At 53.0% G+C, this 16890-nt stretch overlaps 1 pseudogene; it reads left to right on the forward strand.

The window, feature by feature from the left end:
• Positions 1 to 4886: 4886 nt before the first annotated feature.
• Positions 4887 to 6185, forward strand: LOC113265819 (BTB/POZ domain-containing protein 2-like; annotated as a pseudogene).
• Positions 6186 to 16890: the final 10705 nt, after the last annotated feature.

The raw sequence follows: 16890 nt of genomic DNA on the forward strand, positions 1-16890 counted from the left end.
GCCTACCCCCAAGCCCTTCCCTGCCTCCACCTGGCTCCGATCCATCATGGGTTATCAGAAACGTTCCATTTAAAGTTGCGTGCCTCTGGGTCCTGCAGTAGGTTTCTGCCTGGGTCTTATCTGTGTCTGTCTGTCTGGCTGGCCCTCTGTGTGTGTCTCTCCCCAGGTCCTGCTGTTTCTCTCTTATCATGATGGAAGTGCTTGTCCTGATAAAATAATTACCCACCAGGGCGCAGTGGTTCTGATCACCAGCTGCTGTTTCTACATAGAGATCAATTAGAGGCATCTTTTCGTGGGGGAAGTGGGCTGGTCAGGCCAGTTTACTAAAAATTCCATTAGGAGTCTTACTGTGAAATGCATTATATTCTGGCCTTGCAATGCAGTTATTACCAGAAAAAAACAATACAAATTGGGCCAAGAAGAGGTGGAAATGTGGCTTGCTGATGTCACTGAAGGGTTAAAAGGGAGAAAGTTCTGGGCTGCAAGCAGCAGTGTGAATAAATGTGGTCTTAATTTAAGGTTATGGATTTTTTAAAAAGCCTTGCTTTTTGTCTTCACAAGCCTTGGCATTCATATCAGTTAAAAAATAATTTAGACAGAAAATAAATGTTGGAGCAAACTCAAATTATTATGTGCATTTTAAATAAACCTGTGTTTTCTGCCACAGACATAGCATATGAATAATAACATTAATAGTGATCACAACCATTTGTCAACTGATCTTTTCCCTCCGACCTTCCAGGCCATTGGTTCCCGGCCCTGCTATTTAACTCAGCCCAAGGCCTGTCCTTCGTGAGGGGGGCTGATGATAACAGCCCCCACTCCCTGTGCAGGGTGGAAAGGTAGAAAAGCCCAGGGTTCTGGTCCCAGCTCTGCCCTAATTAGCTAGGTGAACATGGGCAAGTTGCTTCACACCTCTGGCCAGTTGTCAAAGGATGGACCGGTCTCTAAGGATGACCGGTGGAGCCCATAATGTGCAAAATCAAAAGCAATACAGGAATGTCGCCTGGGAAAAATTTTTTTCCCTTTTTTAAAGATGAAAGATCTGAAAAAAGGCACAGACTCAAAAAGCAACTTCAACAAAGCAATTATTGAATAGAGCACCGGAGGAAGTTAGATTAAGACTCTTTTTTTTTTTAATTTGCGGGACGGTTTTCTACTGAGTTTCTAAGAGTACACACACATACATACACACAGGTACACTTCGGTCAAAGGCAAATCCACGTAAAATGCTCACTCTTCTGCTTCTCTGGAAAGAGGTTTTCACTGATCTACGAAGACCACAACATCATCAGGATATTATGATCCGTTTAATTCTTCTAGTAGCGTAAAACTGTCCCGATACTAGCGGCAGAACACTAACGTGTAAGGTCGAACCATACGAAATTGTCATTTCTATAGGCCAAAAAGAGTTGAATATAAGAAATTTCTTATGGTTCAAACTAATATTATATATATATATGGTATATATGTAAGCTATATATATACTACATATCAAAAGATACATATGTATTATTGTGTACTTATATGTGTATTATTATTTATCAAAAGGTATATATATGTATATAATACATAAACCATTATAAATTATATAATAATAATAATAATATAGACTTGAGAACTGTGATTCTTCTATATTCTTATTTTTCTAGCAAGTACTTTCTCAGCAAAAGACTGGCACGTTCTTCATATTCCTATCCTAACACTTAGACCGACATGGCATAAGACTTATGAACAGAACACACCTGGGCACCCCAGGTTATATTTCTAAACATGGGATCAGACCTGATTTGGTCCCACAAGAATATCACCAGATGCTGACGTGTGCAAAGGTCACTGGGAGGCACTAGCAGGGATGTTGGCTCCCAGCAGAGGAGAAGGGTGCCCCGGGCACTGGGGGAGGGTGATCCCAGTGGAGCTGGGCCCAGCAAGGTTAGCGGTCGTAATGTATATCCCTGGGCAGGGATGCTTTTTTAGCAGAGTCGAATGGCAATTATTTTTTATTAGTGATTTTAAAAATTAAAAATACATGTACTGTTATACCCAATAATGATTTCGGGGACAGCTAATGTGATAGAATATTCCAGGATATTTTCAAAGAAAAAGACGAGGCCGGTAGGAGTAGGGAGGCTTCCATGAATGAAGTGAGTGGATTCCACAATGAGGAAATAACAATTGCAGAGAGAAGCAATCAAACTTCTCACTGATTAAAAATTTCACTTCCTTATTTTATGTATGTAGGTCTTTATTTGTTGCTTCTTCCACTTCCATAAAACAGCCAGAATAACCAGACCAAGTGCTCCCTAACAGGTATTTTTCAATGAAGATAACCGTAAATCTTTGCTGTGAAAAAAAATGAAGAAATTACGGAAATGTATAAAAGAAGAAAGTAAAAATCACCTGTAATCTCATCATCCAACAAGTGTGATTGCAGAGCGTTTGTACCCAGACATTTTTCTACGCGTATATATTTTTAAATGCTCAGAAAATCAAAGCATCCTACATCTTCTGTTTCCAACTTTTTTTTTTTTTTCATTTAGTGACATCTGCGTGTCATGGGCATCTTTCTGTATCAATAGATACAAAGCTATTCGTCTTTTACAAGTGACGGCATAGTATCCCACTGTATGCTTAACCAATCACGTGCTGATACAGCTTAAAGAGCTTCTGGTTTTGCTACTATAAACCCCACCGAGATAACCAATCTTAGCATACGCGTCTTTGTTTACTACAGGTGGAATCTGTGAGTCAAAGGACAAGGCTTTTGTTCTACATTGCCAAGCTGCTCTCCAGAAAGGCTGTATCTACTTACAGTCCCATTCGTGGCAAATGTAAATGCCCATTTCCCCTCACTTTGCCTGGGGACGATCACTATGTTTAATCTTTGCCTAGCTGATAAATGAAAAATTGTATTTTATGGGTTCAGTCTCACCGGTAATCAAAGAGATACCAAATGAAATGGCACCTCTTCAGTCTTCATATAGAGTTAACTTATATTTCTTCTTTTGTGGATTGCCTTCTCATGCCTTTTGCCCATTTTCCTATTTGGGTATGCCTCATTTTCTTATTGATTGAAAGAGCAATTTATATATTAAGGATACTCTTCTTTCAGTTGCTATCTACGTACAAAATATTTTTGTCAGTTTTTCACGTCTCCTTTGTTTCTTTTTTTTTTCTTTTCAATGCCAAAGGTTTATGTTTTATGTATTAAAGCAGTTACCTTCTATATAAGGGTTTCGGTCTTCAGGGTCACTCTAGAAAGGCAACCTATTCATCTGCATTTTATTTTTCCGGTCATACTGAATTACACTATGGTTCTAGCTCTCTTTTCCCTCCAAACTACATTTCTTGTTACTTTCCAGAGGTTCTGGAGTGAAAGCATAAGGGACCCTGGAAACCAGAGCAGAGGAAATATGACTATTAGTAGTACCACTTGACATTTCTATTTTCAGTGTGCTATAGGATCACTAATTAGTAACCCCCTTAGCTTAGCCCCAAGGGTCATCCTGGCTGCCACTCACTCACTCTACAGGATACTGTGGCATAGGACAGGGAGGGCTGTGGCATATTCATCTGGTGGGCAACACTTTACCTGGCCAAGACTTCAGTCCAGGCTCCCGATTCCCCATCTGTGCTCACATGAAGGTAAGGCACTTTCCTCCACGGAGGCTGGCGGATCCCTGGAATGTACTCAGACCATCAGGACGAGTTCTCCGAAATGTCACTGCTGTTCCTTCTCCCGTCCCAGAAACCGGAAATCGTATAACCTAGCGGATGGTTTGCAACCTGGGGTTTTCTAACTTTGTCTCGGACCACCGAAGGGCTTGCACCAGTTTTTAATTCACTGCTAATTTTTTGACAACCGGGATGCCTACTGCGCGCGTTAGGGAAGGCAAAGAAACATGGAGGAAATGAGCGGAGGGAAAGAACCTTCTAAGTTGGGGCATGGTGTGCGCCCAAGGCCGCCTCAGGTGAAACTCATTCATGTCACGAAGGTCGATTGGGCTCTTTTGTGTGCCAGGCACTGGGCTAGGGGCTGAGGGGACAATGAGGCTTGGCAGCTGCGACGGAAATCCGCTGGGCACTGTTACATTGATGCTGCGGACAGTACGGGGCTCTAGGCAGAGCAGAGGAGAGGTTCCTGGAGGGGTGGCCTACTCTGCAGAGATCCAACAGATGCACGGGCATTCATCAGCAAAGGGGAAATCCGTGGGCCTGAGAGAGATGAAGGCAACGTGCAGACTTCTGAAGAGTGGAGTGGGAGGGAAGCCAGGAGAGTTGGATTCAGAGAAGATAAGGGCTTACGGCAGTATTTCTTACTTTATCTTTGGAGAAGGGCTAGGGATCCCCCCCTCCCGTCTTGTGCCCCAGACCAGTACTTTGGTGATAACATACAATAAAACAGATGAACAAAAATTAACAGGCATCCAAAATGCAAACCCCATTTTTTAGTATCAGATTCAGCAGGCAAAAATTCCTCTGCCGAGTTGCTCTCAAAGTTTCTGTTATTCTTCCTTTCTGTACTTAACCTCGTGGCAGACCAGCAACAGTTTGCCTCCTGGTATGAGTCCACAAAGCATGCTTCTCGAGCCGCATGGAGGCCGAGCTCCCTGGGAAGAAGGTGGGGCCCGCAGCAACAATGCCGCCAAGGTGTTGTGAAGTCAATGTGGTTGGGGGAGGGTCCTTTGTGTGTAGCAACAAATAGGTGGTTGCAAAGAGCACTTTCCATGGCCTGGTTGAGACAGAAGCCAGACCAAGCCGGTGGGGAGCTCCCCAGAGTTCCCAGCGGCTTAAAATCACGGAAGGGAAGGGGAAGGGCCGCAGGCCGCGCAGGCCCGGCCCGGAGGCCCCGCCCCGACAAGGCGGGTGGAGGCGCCCAGGACCCAATGCCAGTGCGGTCGCCGCCCCGGAGCCCGGGGCCTCCCATGGCCGGCGGGGAGCGGGAGCTGAGGGGACCACGGGCAGGCCCCCCCGAGCCCCCCGAGCGTACTCCGAAGGAGCGCCTGGCCTTCCTCTCCGGCAACGAGGCGCTCTGGGCTGTGTACCTGCGGCCGGCAAGGGGCCGCCTTCGGCGCCATGTTCACGGGCACCACGTGCGCCGACCGGGAGCTGCGGGCGGCGGAGCCGGTGTCCTCCCTGCCCTGCTGCGGTTTCTCTGCTCCCCTGACGTCACGACCAGGCGGCACACCGCCGAGAAGCACGCAGTGCTGGCGCTCGACGCCCACCGCGTGGACTTCCAGAAGAGCGTCCAGGCCCACCACGCGTTCCTGCGGCCGACGCGGGCCAGACTCTTCCAGGAACTGCAGCCGGCCGGCCCGTGCCTGCAGAACACCGGCAAAAACACAGCCGACGCCGTCCCTGGCGAGGGCTTTACAGACCTCGACTTGGACTCGCTGGTGGCCGCGCTGGGGCCGGACACCCTGGGCACTGGGAGGTACGCTTGTTCGGCGTCCTAGGCCGCCGGGCCGAGGGTCGGCGACAGCAGCCGCAGGTGATGCCCGAGAATAAGCGCAGGGTTCAGGGCCGGGCGCTCGCCCTCATCCGCTTCGCGCGGATGACCCTCGAGGAGTGTGCTGCAGAGCCCGCGCCGAGGGGCATCCTCCTGGACCGCGAGGTGGGCAGCCTCTTCCTGCACTTGACCGTCAGCCCTCAGCCACGTGCGGACTTAATCCAACAGCTGTGCTTCTGCCTCCGCAGGAAGGGGTGCAGCCGCGTGAACAGCCTCCAGCAGGGGGAGAGCAGCTGGGCGTACTCTCCATCAACAAGAGCATTTTCGTGGCGGGCTTTGGGCTGTGTGGCTCCATCCACGGGCCCCCTGATTACCATGTGACATCCAGATCATCCACATGGACAGCACCCCGGGCTTGAACGACACGGGCTTCGCCATGATGGCTCCACCAGCACCTTCTGGGTCATGTTCAAGGAGCCGGCAGATTGCAGCCCAATGTCACACAGCGTGTACCATGCTCAAGGGCCTGGACTCACTCTCATTAGGCACCAAAGGCCTGCCCAAGGTGACCCATGAGCCACCCACGACGGAGGGCCAAGACGGGCTTTACCGTCTGCTCTGTGGCCAGGAACAGCAGGGCAGGTCCGTGAAGGACAGTGTCATCTCAGAGGTCATCTTCTACACCGAGGCCCCCCAGGGCCCCAGCATTGTCCAGGGAGGATGGCCAGGACCCTGAAGTCACCCGATGCAGGTAGGCCACTCCACATTTCATGCCAAGGCCCAGTGGCCCCGATGCTGTCTCTCCGCTCCCTGCCACATTTCTGGGCATCAGGAGAGGGTCTCCACATTCCCTGGTGGTGAGCACGGCTGCCTGTTTAGAAGAGCCAGGAGGTGGCTGGGTGAGGGGTGAGGGCAGTGTGAGGCAATCGCTCAGGACTTGGGGTACAGGGCTGGCCTGGTCCCTCCCTGAGCTGAGGATCCACCGGGTCCCTGGGTGTGGTGCCCTACCCACCATCCCTGCATCTCAGGGTCACCTGACCAAGTGCCTGACCTTCGGTTTGAATAGGTTTTCGTCTCATGTTTGTTTTGTTTAACTGCACGAGGCACGGCATCTCGGATTTCCATTTGTCTGGTAGGAGTTTGGAGGGGGCACTTCTAGTGCATTTGGTTAGGGTCTTGTGTTCTCTTGTTTCAGTTAGTTCACTGGGGATGTTTAGGCCATCCTGAGCCTGACCCCCAGCATGTTGGCCTGAGCTCTGGAAAGTAGGACTCGTGGGGGGACCCGAGCCCCCCTTGAAGTCCTGAAGGCTGGCTTCCTGCCATGCCCATGCCCACCCAGTGGGCCTAGTGAAGGGCCATACCTGTCTAGCCTGTCTGAATGGGCACTTCCTGGCCCTTGAAGCTGAGTGCACGGACCTCAGACCCTATCTTCCTGGGAGGGGCAATCCTGTGAGCCAGCCTTGGTGGCCATGTCCCTGGCCCGCCCCACCTGGCCTCGGAGTGAACGCTGTGCTCAGAGGTGCTGGAGGGCATGGTCCCTCCCCCAACTTCCAAGTACCTCCCCACTCCCAAACCCTGTGTGTTTCTGCCCCAGTGATTCCTTCTGGAACCTGTGTCCTCCCCAAAGCCATGAGAGGTGTGCCGTCCTCACACCATACCCTCAAATTTCTTTTAAATAAAAGAAATACACCTGCAAATGAACGAACAAAAAAAAAACAAAGACAACCCCACGGACAGCTTAGGCTTTATATCGATAAGCATCATCCTTGTTTACACCAAACAGTTAACAAAAATCTATGCTTTGACATGGAATACAGGCAGACAGTAACGGGGGAAAGTGTGTAGTAAAGTAGTAGCTGTTTTGGTCTAAGAGTCCAGAGGCTTAGATTATCAAGCGGGGCCAGGCAGTCATAACCTGCGTGATCTTGAGCACGTCGTTCACCCCCTCTGCACCTCAGTTTCCTTCTCTGCCAAATGAGGGGTTTGTTCAAAACCTCTTCTCTGTGTTTACCTTTTGCATTCTATGACTTTACCGTTAAATCGTCACTGTAACTATGGATACTCCTCAAAACGGTGCAACCTTTTCTGAGTCACCGCGTTCTGTCGATCTGGCCGTGCGTCTCCAAGAGCTCATCCGTCGCCTGCAGACAGGTGCCAGCAAAAACCGCCTCACTTGGTTACAACTCGTGACATAAACCTGCCACCCCAACACGGAGGACCCAGAACATGTGCTAAGACCCTCCATATTCGTGGTGTTGCGGGAGAACCCATTTCATGCGCCAGCTGTAAGGGAGAGGCACGAATCCGAGGGCATCTCTGCACTGCTCTGGGCTTTGCAGAAGCCCGGAGCAAAAGGTGGTGGGCGAGTTGGGATGTGGGGTGAAATTATGGTTGCGGTGCAAGCTGGGCAGGAGTCGGGGAGACTCTGCAGTGGGGTGCTTTTTCCTTCTCTGCCCCAACCCGTCTAAAGTGAAGGGATCATTGGTTGGATCATTGGTCCTCATCCCTGTTAGCTAAGAAACCGACCTGTCGTTCTGTCCTTATAGTCTCTGATAGCCCAGCGTCCCAAATTCAGCAAATCGCGAAGTGTCGCTGTCGGTCTTTCTCGTATCCATTATGTATTATCTTTGAACTTGACTGCCAGCTTCATAGACCTTCCAGTGCCTGCATTTCGCATGTTCTTCCGGGCAGAGTTAGCAGACGCCCCGCGTGGTCGCAGACGCAGACGCCCGGGGAAACTCGCACAGTTGGGCCAGAACAAGGGAAGCGGCTCGGTGGGCTCAGGTAGACAGCGAGTCGCCCGGCGCTCCCCGGAGAGTGGCTCCCTGCTGACGGGCGGGCTCCAAAGCTCGGGCTGCTCCGCGCCGGGCCGTCCCCTCGTAGCTTCACGTCGCCGTTCTGTGCCCATGAAGCGAAACCGGAACAAGCCGTTTGGGTGGTCGCGGCCACATCTGGCTGAAGTGCCCAGCTGTTGCTCTTTCCTCTCTTCGCTGTGCAGTCCCCGTGATGCGGACTCATTACAGCTGTGATCGTTGCTGATGACATTAATGCGCTGTGCCGCTTCGGCGTCGCACGTGCCATCTGCTCCCATCAGCCCTGTGGGGTAAGTGGGAGGTAATTGTTTCCCATCGGTAGTCCATTTTCTCAGATAAAGGATGCGAGATTCAAAAATAAACATCCACTCTGAGTCATGGGGACGAGGCCAGTGTGGATCTGGGGGCAGCCATCCCATCTACCTCGAGGAGCGGGTGAGCCTGCTTTCCCGGTAATTCAAGTCGAAGGGCAATTTGATTCATTAACAGTGGCTCCGGGAGAGGAGGAGGTGCAGGGAGAGTGGAGAGGCAAATAAAAAAAAAATCCCCGAGAGTTCTTATATACCAGCAGGGTCAGTGCAGAGAGGAGGGGAGGGCTGGCGAGAGAAATTGGTGATTCATCAGCGAGGGCTCACTAGTGGATGGGAATGAAAGATAAGAGCCGTGTAGTTTCAGCGCGGACTCCCGCTCCACGGCCTCCGCTCCAGCTTCGCCTTCCCCGCCGAGGACCACAGGTTCCAGATCAGAGTCGGGGACACAGTGTGCCAGGAGTGCCGGGCAGGGCTCAGAAGGTGGGCCAGCAGAGAGGGCAGGGTGGGGCGATGCCAGAGACGACCCTAGAGGCCAGCTTGCAGAAATTACGAAGGGAAACAAAGTGACTTAGCTGCAGCTTCCCAGACTCCCAAGATGACTGGCAGAGCTTGCTTGCTTGCTTGCTTTTTCTCTTTCTTTTTTTTTTTTTTAAGGAAATTGCATCCTGCAGTTCACTCCTCACCTGTTAAGAACTGCCACATGGTGTCTTCGATTTGACTTGCGCCTCCCCTTAAAGCCCAGCCCCACATCCATCAGGCATTTATTCAGCAGCTGTGTACCGAGCTCCCAGTACATCTGTGCCATGGGCTGATTGCGCCGATTTCCCCTTATCTGTCATGACGATCAAACGAGAGCACGTGCGGCCCAGGCCAGAGGCCACAAAGGCCCTCAGTACACAAGGCAGCTGGGATGAAGCGCGCCCCTCCTTTGCCACACGCACCAGCTATGTTCTCGCGCACCTCTTTATCCTGGAGGCCCTCTGGTGCCTCCTGCACCGGCCTGCCTGCCGCCCGCATCTCCTGGATCAGGCACTGGTCTCATGCCTCCTGGGCCCTACTGCAGGTCCCCACTTGCTTCCGGGGACTGCCCCATCCCTGGGTGGACAGGGTGGGGGCAGGGCTCTCCTCCCAGCGCCCCTGGGGCAGCTGAGCCCCTGGAGGGGTCGCACTTGGGGCCCCTTCCTGCCATCCCAGCGCTCCTAAGCAAGGAGCGGGAGATTCCTTTACACCAGGCTTGCTCCCATCGCAGCCAGTCCCGCTAATTGATTCATGTTATTTTATTTTCTGTACTGGTGGTTAGGGCCTCAAGCAATTTTATGCAAATTTATGAACCTTATGCAAATGAGGGCATCCCTAGACTAATTGCACACAAAATGGAAGCTTTGTGGGTACCTCCCCCATTCAAGTGTGCCCTGACTCCTTCTCATCCCTTAAATTACTCCCAAACTCCCCCATGCCTACAAGCCCCCAGGATCAGCCGCCTCCCCCCCCCCCACCAGCCTTCCCTGCCCACGGGCTTCTCAGTGGCCATTTTGGAATGTTTGAGGGATAGCATCAGCTCTGCTTGCTAGGGCTGGTGGCTGCTGGTGTCCCGGCAAACCCTAGCCTCGGCGGACACCCCTCTCAGCTTGTTTTTATTTTATGTCGTTTGAGTCCCACCCAGCTTCCTCTTCGAATCCTCCCAGGACAGGTGAAGTCCAGCCTACTGCAGCCTAGAACCTGCCCGAGGCTCATCAGACTGGCCGCATGTAGCCCCTTTGGGTAAGGGCAGGGCTGGATGTGGCCCTCCCATTTCCGGGGGACCCTGTCCCCAATCTTAGGCCCCTTCTTGGTCCGAGCACACTGGCAACTAACACTCAGGAAGGTGCCGTCTTAGGTGCGCTTCCCTAGAAGCGGTGCCTGAGACAGGAATTTAGGCGCAAGTGACTTGTCGAGGGAGGGCTCTGGGGACGAACCCGCGAGGGAAGCAGGGTAGGGTAGGGGGCGAGCTGAGCAGATGTGGGTTCCGCTGAAGTCTGGACTCAGCAGGGAGCTCTGGAGTTGCCCACTTGAGGCAAGGGAGTGGGTTTCTGCATCCGCCCCCACCCCTTGCCCCTTAAACAGGCTTCCACTAGCCCTCAGGCATGGGGGCGGTAATCTGCCAGACATTTGGGGGCAGGAAGGCTCCCACCCGAGAAGGTGTCAGCCAGCACCTAGCAGGTGAGGGGTGGGTGGCCAGCCCACGTAGGGGACCAACAGCATTTCCTCCTGGCACTAAATGAAATGCCGAGTCACACAACCACTGAGACCAAGGCCTTTCCATTTCTTTTATTTGTTTGTTTAAGCTAATTTAATTTTAACATCCCTGTAAAGCAAGCCATTTAAATCATCCCCATTTTATAAATATGCTAGTGCTCAGGGCAGATGTTCCAATGTCATATGACCGTAAACCTCCTAGACAGAGGAGGGATTTGAACTTGGACTGACTTCCCTGCAAGCCTGCCCCGCCTGGCAATGGGCCAGGACTTTTGTCTCCAGCCACTTAGATGTCCAAGGTCAGGATGTAGCACTTCAGGACTCTAATTTACCTAGCTTTTCTCAAGAGCCCTCTTTCCCTTATTCTCCCTTTTGTGTGGCTTCTTTTTACAAATTCCTTCAGAGGATGTGTGTGTGCGTGCGCAGGGAGGCAGGCACTGAACTCATAAAGGACAGGAAGCAGAGCCAAAGCTTTTCTGTCTCCTTAACCCTTCCTTCCTCCCCCTTCCTCTCCCACTCTGTCCCATCCCCCCCTTCAGTCCCATTTTGGCTCCCCCCCATCTTCTCCTCCTCCCTTCCTCTCCCTTCCCTCCCTCTCACACCTCCTGTTCCTGGCCCATCCCCCTTTCCTTCTTTCCCCATCTTACACCTTTGCCTCCCCTCTGCTTTCTTCCCTTCCCTCCAGCTCTACCCCATCACCTGCCCTCCCCCTTATCTCCTCCCTCTTCCTATTCCTTTCTTCCTTGCCGCCCCCCTCACCCTGCACCTGAGCCCCCACATAAGCTCCGGGCTAGGGCAGCTGAGCAGGCAGCCCCTCCTCCATGGCCCTCTGGGGTGGGGACAGCAGGAAGGGAGGCCAGAAGGACCTGGTCCCACCTCCCAAGGTGTGTTGGTGTCCCTTGGGGGAAGGTGCAGAGGAGGAGCTGGGTGGAAGAGGAGGGCGTCTAGAGGGGATCAGTTTATCTTGACTCAGGGAACAGCCCCTGGCCAGGCGGCCCCAGCCAGAGAATGGCTAAGCCAGGAATGTGCTGCGATCCTCGGAACCATGTAGCTGCCAGAAGGTAAAAGTAAACTGATGACGAATGTTGCGCATTGGGCCCCTCTTTGCTGCCCTTTGGCCCTTTGTACACATTGCAAGGTCATGGTTGACCCGCCTTTCTCCGGAAAGGTGCTCTCCATGCAGACCAACTGGCCAAGGAGGATAAATGTTGTCAGAGCTGGCCTCTGCAGTAGCTCTTACCACGTGTCTGGTGTGGTGCGAAGTCTCCCCATTTTACAGATGAGGAAACAGAGGCACACTGAAGTTAAGTCACACAGCTGGTTAAGTGGTAGAGCCAGGGTTCAAACTCTCCAAGTCTGGCTTCAGGATCTGGGCTGTTAACCACTGTTCCAACAACTTCTCCTCACTGAGTGTTTTGCTATTCAGGATGCCCCATAAGCGCAGAGAATGGGAGAGAGAATGACCTGGAACTCCTTTCTCCAGACAGCAGCCAGGGAGGCAGTCCCATTTCTCTGGGGCAGGTGGCCACATAGCTGGGAGTGTCTCTCTACCCTTTCCCTGCATCCGTGGGCTGTGTGTCTGTAGGTTCCTGTGTCTCTGGTCCTGTGTGGTGATTCTGGCCAAAACGCAAACTATCGGAAACCTATTTCCCCCGGAGCGTGGGGATAAAAATCTGTGGTTCTTCTCCCCTGGGGGCACGGGTCCTGGGAGCCATCCCGTGCCACTGCAGGAACCTTATACTTTGCCCTCCCCAGCTCTTCCATCCCTGTGGGGGACACTCACCACTCGTTGCACTCGTGCCTGGGGGACTGGACAACCGGAATGAGTCATGGAGGATACAGCTTTGCTGTAAAGGAAGGAAGCACATCACCAGGTGTCCTAAGTAGTCCCCTATGAATGGGGCTAAGCACCCACACCTTCCAAAATCCCTTCTAATTTAGGCATCTGTGACAAGAGCGGTCATTTGTTGAGGCCTTCCTCGGTTCCAGGCTTTTCACAAATGTCATTGCACATCTACGAACCAAGCATCATTACCCCCACTTTAGAGAGAAGAAAACTGAGACTTGCAGAGGCTAAGTGACCTCCTGGCCCGAGGCCGGCTGATCCCCACATCGGTGCTTTTCCCAACAGTGTCTCCCTGCCTGGGTCGGAGGGGAGCTGTGAGTTCTGCCTGCCAATGCTCCCCACTAGGCTTTGCCCGCAGCCCTCCTCCCTGCCTGCCCCCCCTCCTCCTCCTGTTCCCTCTCCTTCCCTTCTTTTTCCCATTTCCCACTTGCAGGTCAACCTGCCACTAACCCTCCCAGCTCAAGCCAGAAGGGGGAGCAGTTGGGGTGGCAGGAATGGCCCCCATCCTTTCCCTGCACTGTCGCTCCCAGTCCTGCCTCCTGACTCATTTAGAGTTACTCCGGGGGTAAAAGAATTAAAATCTAAAGCTAGAGGGATCACAGAGCTGAGGACATGGCCAGGTGTGCGTACGTGTGTGTGTGTGTGTGTGTGTGTGCACGCGCACACACACGAGTGTGCCTGTACCAGTGAGGTACCTGTGGGACTGTGAAGGAGGGTGTGTCTGGGTGCGGGTGTGGGTGGTGCCCTCACACTCAGTGTCTGTAACGGGGAGCAGAGCTGCTTTTAGCAGAGCAGGAAAGGGGTTTTCATGTGGGCTCAGTTGACACTGGGTTCTCCCCCCAATGCAGGGGGCTGGCAGCGGGAGCCAGCCAGCCAGCCGAGGGCTGGTGCACCCCAGCTTCACGGGGCCCATCCTGCACCTGCCTCTGGGTGGGCTTCCCGGTGGAGGAGTATTATATCTGCTTGGAGTGTCAGAAGGGGGCCGGCTGACAGAGAAGCCTGGGACTGGGGAACCTCATGGCAGTTCTGGGGAGCAGGAAGGAGAGGGAAGCCATTTTGACCAAGGAATCGTGAGGAAGGGTAGGCTTCCCCACCCCTCTCCAGGGCAGACGCCTTTGACTTGTGGGACCTCAGGAAAGAAGGAGGGGAGGGCCCGAGGGGGGTGCTGGGGGAGCTGAAGGGGCAGTTTAAGTCGGAAATGAAGGTTGGCTAGGCCCTCCCAGCCAGTCACCTCAGCATGAAACTGAGGAAGGAAGGGGGAGGGGCTGGCTGTCATGTCCTGGGAAGACCCAGATTGCATAAGTGCTTGTTCCCGAAGGCCTGGGGAGTCCTCTCTGTGTGGTCCAGTGCCCCACCCCCATGCCGCTGTCCCTGCCAAACAGGCTGGCCCTCACCGCCTTCTCATTATGAGGGCAGCCATTGACCATGCAGCCAAGGGGGAGGTGTGCTCACTCTCTCTCTCTCTCTCTCTCACTGGAGTGCTGAAAGACCATCAGGCTCTTTGACAGCACAGGTCCGTGCTAAGAACAAATGGCTTCTGATGGGTAACGGGCCAGCAAGTGGCAAAATGACTGTCTCGGAGACAGTCTTGGGGACTGCAGACGCTGCTTGCAGAAAGGCATAGACTGACGCCTAATTCCTGCGGCCGGGCACCTCGGTCTCTTTGTCTGTGCCCCACTGTGGCACAAGCACCGGAGTTATTAGAGGAAGTACGATAATCAGGTGACTGAGTGGCCTCCACACGTCCTGTTGCCAGGAAGACGAAAGTCCTATCTGCGTGTGAGGTTTCTGATCAGTCCCTGGAAATTGGAGGCCCTCTGGAGCCCCTCACGTCCAGGGCCTGGCGGAAGGGCCGGCGGAGCCTTTGTCCCACCCGCTTCTGACCTGTGTAGGCTTGCTTTGCTAGAAGGAAAACTTTTGCTGCCCTGTTCACAGTTTTCTTTCAGGTAGAGCCTCCTCAGTCCCCATTTAGGGAACGATGAGGGGTGGGTCTTAAAGGAGAGCGCTCCCTGCATCCTCCCCCTCAGCCAACACAGTGTCCCTCCGCCAAAGCCCGAGTCAGCCAAGCCAGGGCCCGCCTCCGGGAGGCCCCTTCGGACTCCAGCTTCTGAGCACATTTATAATGAAATTCAAACGAGATTGAGGTTATCCAGGGTGAATGAGGCTGCTCCTTGTCCCCCCTTTCTCTGGAGACGGCTGTGGACTGGAGATCTCAACGTGCTTCAAGAATTGTCTTTGAAAGTGGGGTTCGATAGGACAGAGCGGATATAGGCCAGGGTGGGAGTGGGATTCACCCCTGATGTCCATTTAAGCCCCAGGGCTACCATTCCTTAGCTAGAAGAGAATAGGGACAAGGGGCTTCAGGACCTGATCTGAACACCTGCGTGCCCTTTCAATTGTCAGGAGGCTTCTGGAGTGGGATCACCGTTGCTGTGCACAGCAGCAGCCTCCGGCTGTGAACCCCCAGGCCCATTCCAGCCACCGTTGGGGGAACTGAACTCAGCCCAGTGGGAGGGATATGCTTCATTGCCTCTTCTGGCTGAGAATCTGTGTTAGTTTTCGGCTGCGTCTTTTGCCACCCGAGGCATTAGCCCGTCCCTGGGCTCTCCTAAGCAACAGAATGCCGTCCAGTGAGGGGCGGGGGGGGGGTGGGCATCCACTCAGAACTGCCCTGGCCAGGACCAAAAGCCTCGCGCCTTCTGCCCCGGGGCTGGCCACGCTTCCTGTATAGGCGGGCAGGCCAGGCCGGGTGGCCAGGCTCAGACTCGGGCTGACCTGCTCGCAGCAGTACGGAACCCTGGCCCCCAGTCTGCGGGATTCCAGCAAGGTGCCATTTCCATATTCTCTGGCAATAACTAATTAGCAATTATAAAGCTCTTTGAAATATGAAGTGCTGCATGATAATATCTGTAATGAGCCTGATTCTTTCCCTCTTGCATGCAAGGGGTGGGGGGGGGGGGAGGAGAGTAGGTTTTACACCCATTAAGGGGGAGTTGGGCTACAAAGCAGCTTCCCTTCCCCGAGGGGCATCAGAGTCCTGGTCTGATCAAGTGGTCCTGGGGAGGGGGCATGGGAAAGCACCCCCCTGCCGCCCCCAGCAAGGCATCACTTTGACTCCCATCCTTCTCCAATATTCTACCCCCCCACCCCCATCAGCTGCTTACCAGCTTCTGACTTACCCTCCCCTGGGTGGGAGCAGGAGGGGGTGCTGAGGATGATGGATGGAAAGGGGAGAAGAGAAAGGTGGAGTTAGGGTGAGGAGAACGAGCGGGGCTCGTGGTCTCCTTAATGTGATTTAGAATTTCATATTAATATATCACCTCAGAAAAAAATTAATGAGAAACGTGAAGAAAATAGGATAATGAATATGATAATATATGGGGAGTGCTTTGGGCTTCTTGGAACAAAGGTGCAAGGAATTATTGCTGTGATTTTCTCACGGTGCATATATATTTTTATTAAACTCTAAAAAAAATGCCAGTAGATTCACTTCTTTGCAAGGTATTAACGCCCCGCAGAGGAGTCGTTCTTCAATTAGTTTCCTGAGCCTCGGCCCACCTCTTGGCTGTTTTCTCGTCACTCTTCTGGAGACTTCCAGCTAAAGGGCGGGGGGAGTAGATTAGAACGCTCAGCGGCTTTGTCCCAAGTGTCTCGTGCACACGTGCCCGGGGAGAGGGCCTCCTGAGCAACTGGGGCTCAGAAGGGCCGGCAGGGAGTTGAACGCAGACGAGAACTACAAGGCAGAGCCCTGGCTGGATGACCACCCGAGGAAGCCGGAGGGGAAGGACAGAGTACTTAGGTTCGCTCCCCTGGCCTCTCTCCCCGGCCAAGGGTCTACTCAGGCCAGGCTTCTTTTCAATGATTTAAACATAATTGAATATAAGTTCCCAGTTGGAAGGGAACTTTGTGGGGCTACCTTGCCAAGGGACGTCAGAAGCCAGAACGAAGCCGAGAACCACGTCTCTTTCCATTTCTCGCTTCCCTGGACGAGTGGTTCTCAGAGCACAATCCCTGGACAGCAGCACAGTGTCACTGCCATTGAGTTAGACGTGCACATCCCCAAGCCCCATCCCAGACCCAATGAATCAGAAATGGTGGGTATGGGGCCGAGCAATCGGTTTTAACAAGTCCTCCTGCACGCTTAAGTTGGAGGACGCTTGTGCTGGAAGGTTTATTAGGGAATGCCCTTGGGACCGGTGCTTATGGGAGGGAGGGGAGGATGCAGGCATGGGCAGA

The sequence above is a fragment of the Ursus arctos genome, chromosome X (assembly GCF_023065955.2).
Source record: "Ursus arctos isolate Adak ecotype North America chromosome X, UrsArc2.0, whole genome shotgun sequence".
Classification (NCBI taxonomy): Eukaryota; Metazoa; Chordata; class Mammalia; order Carnivora; family Ursidae; genus Ursus; species Ursus arctos.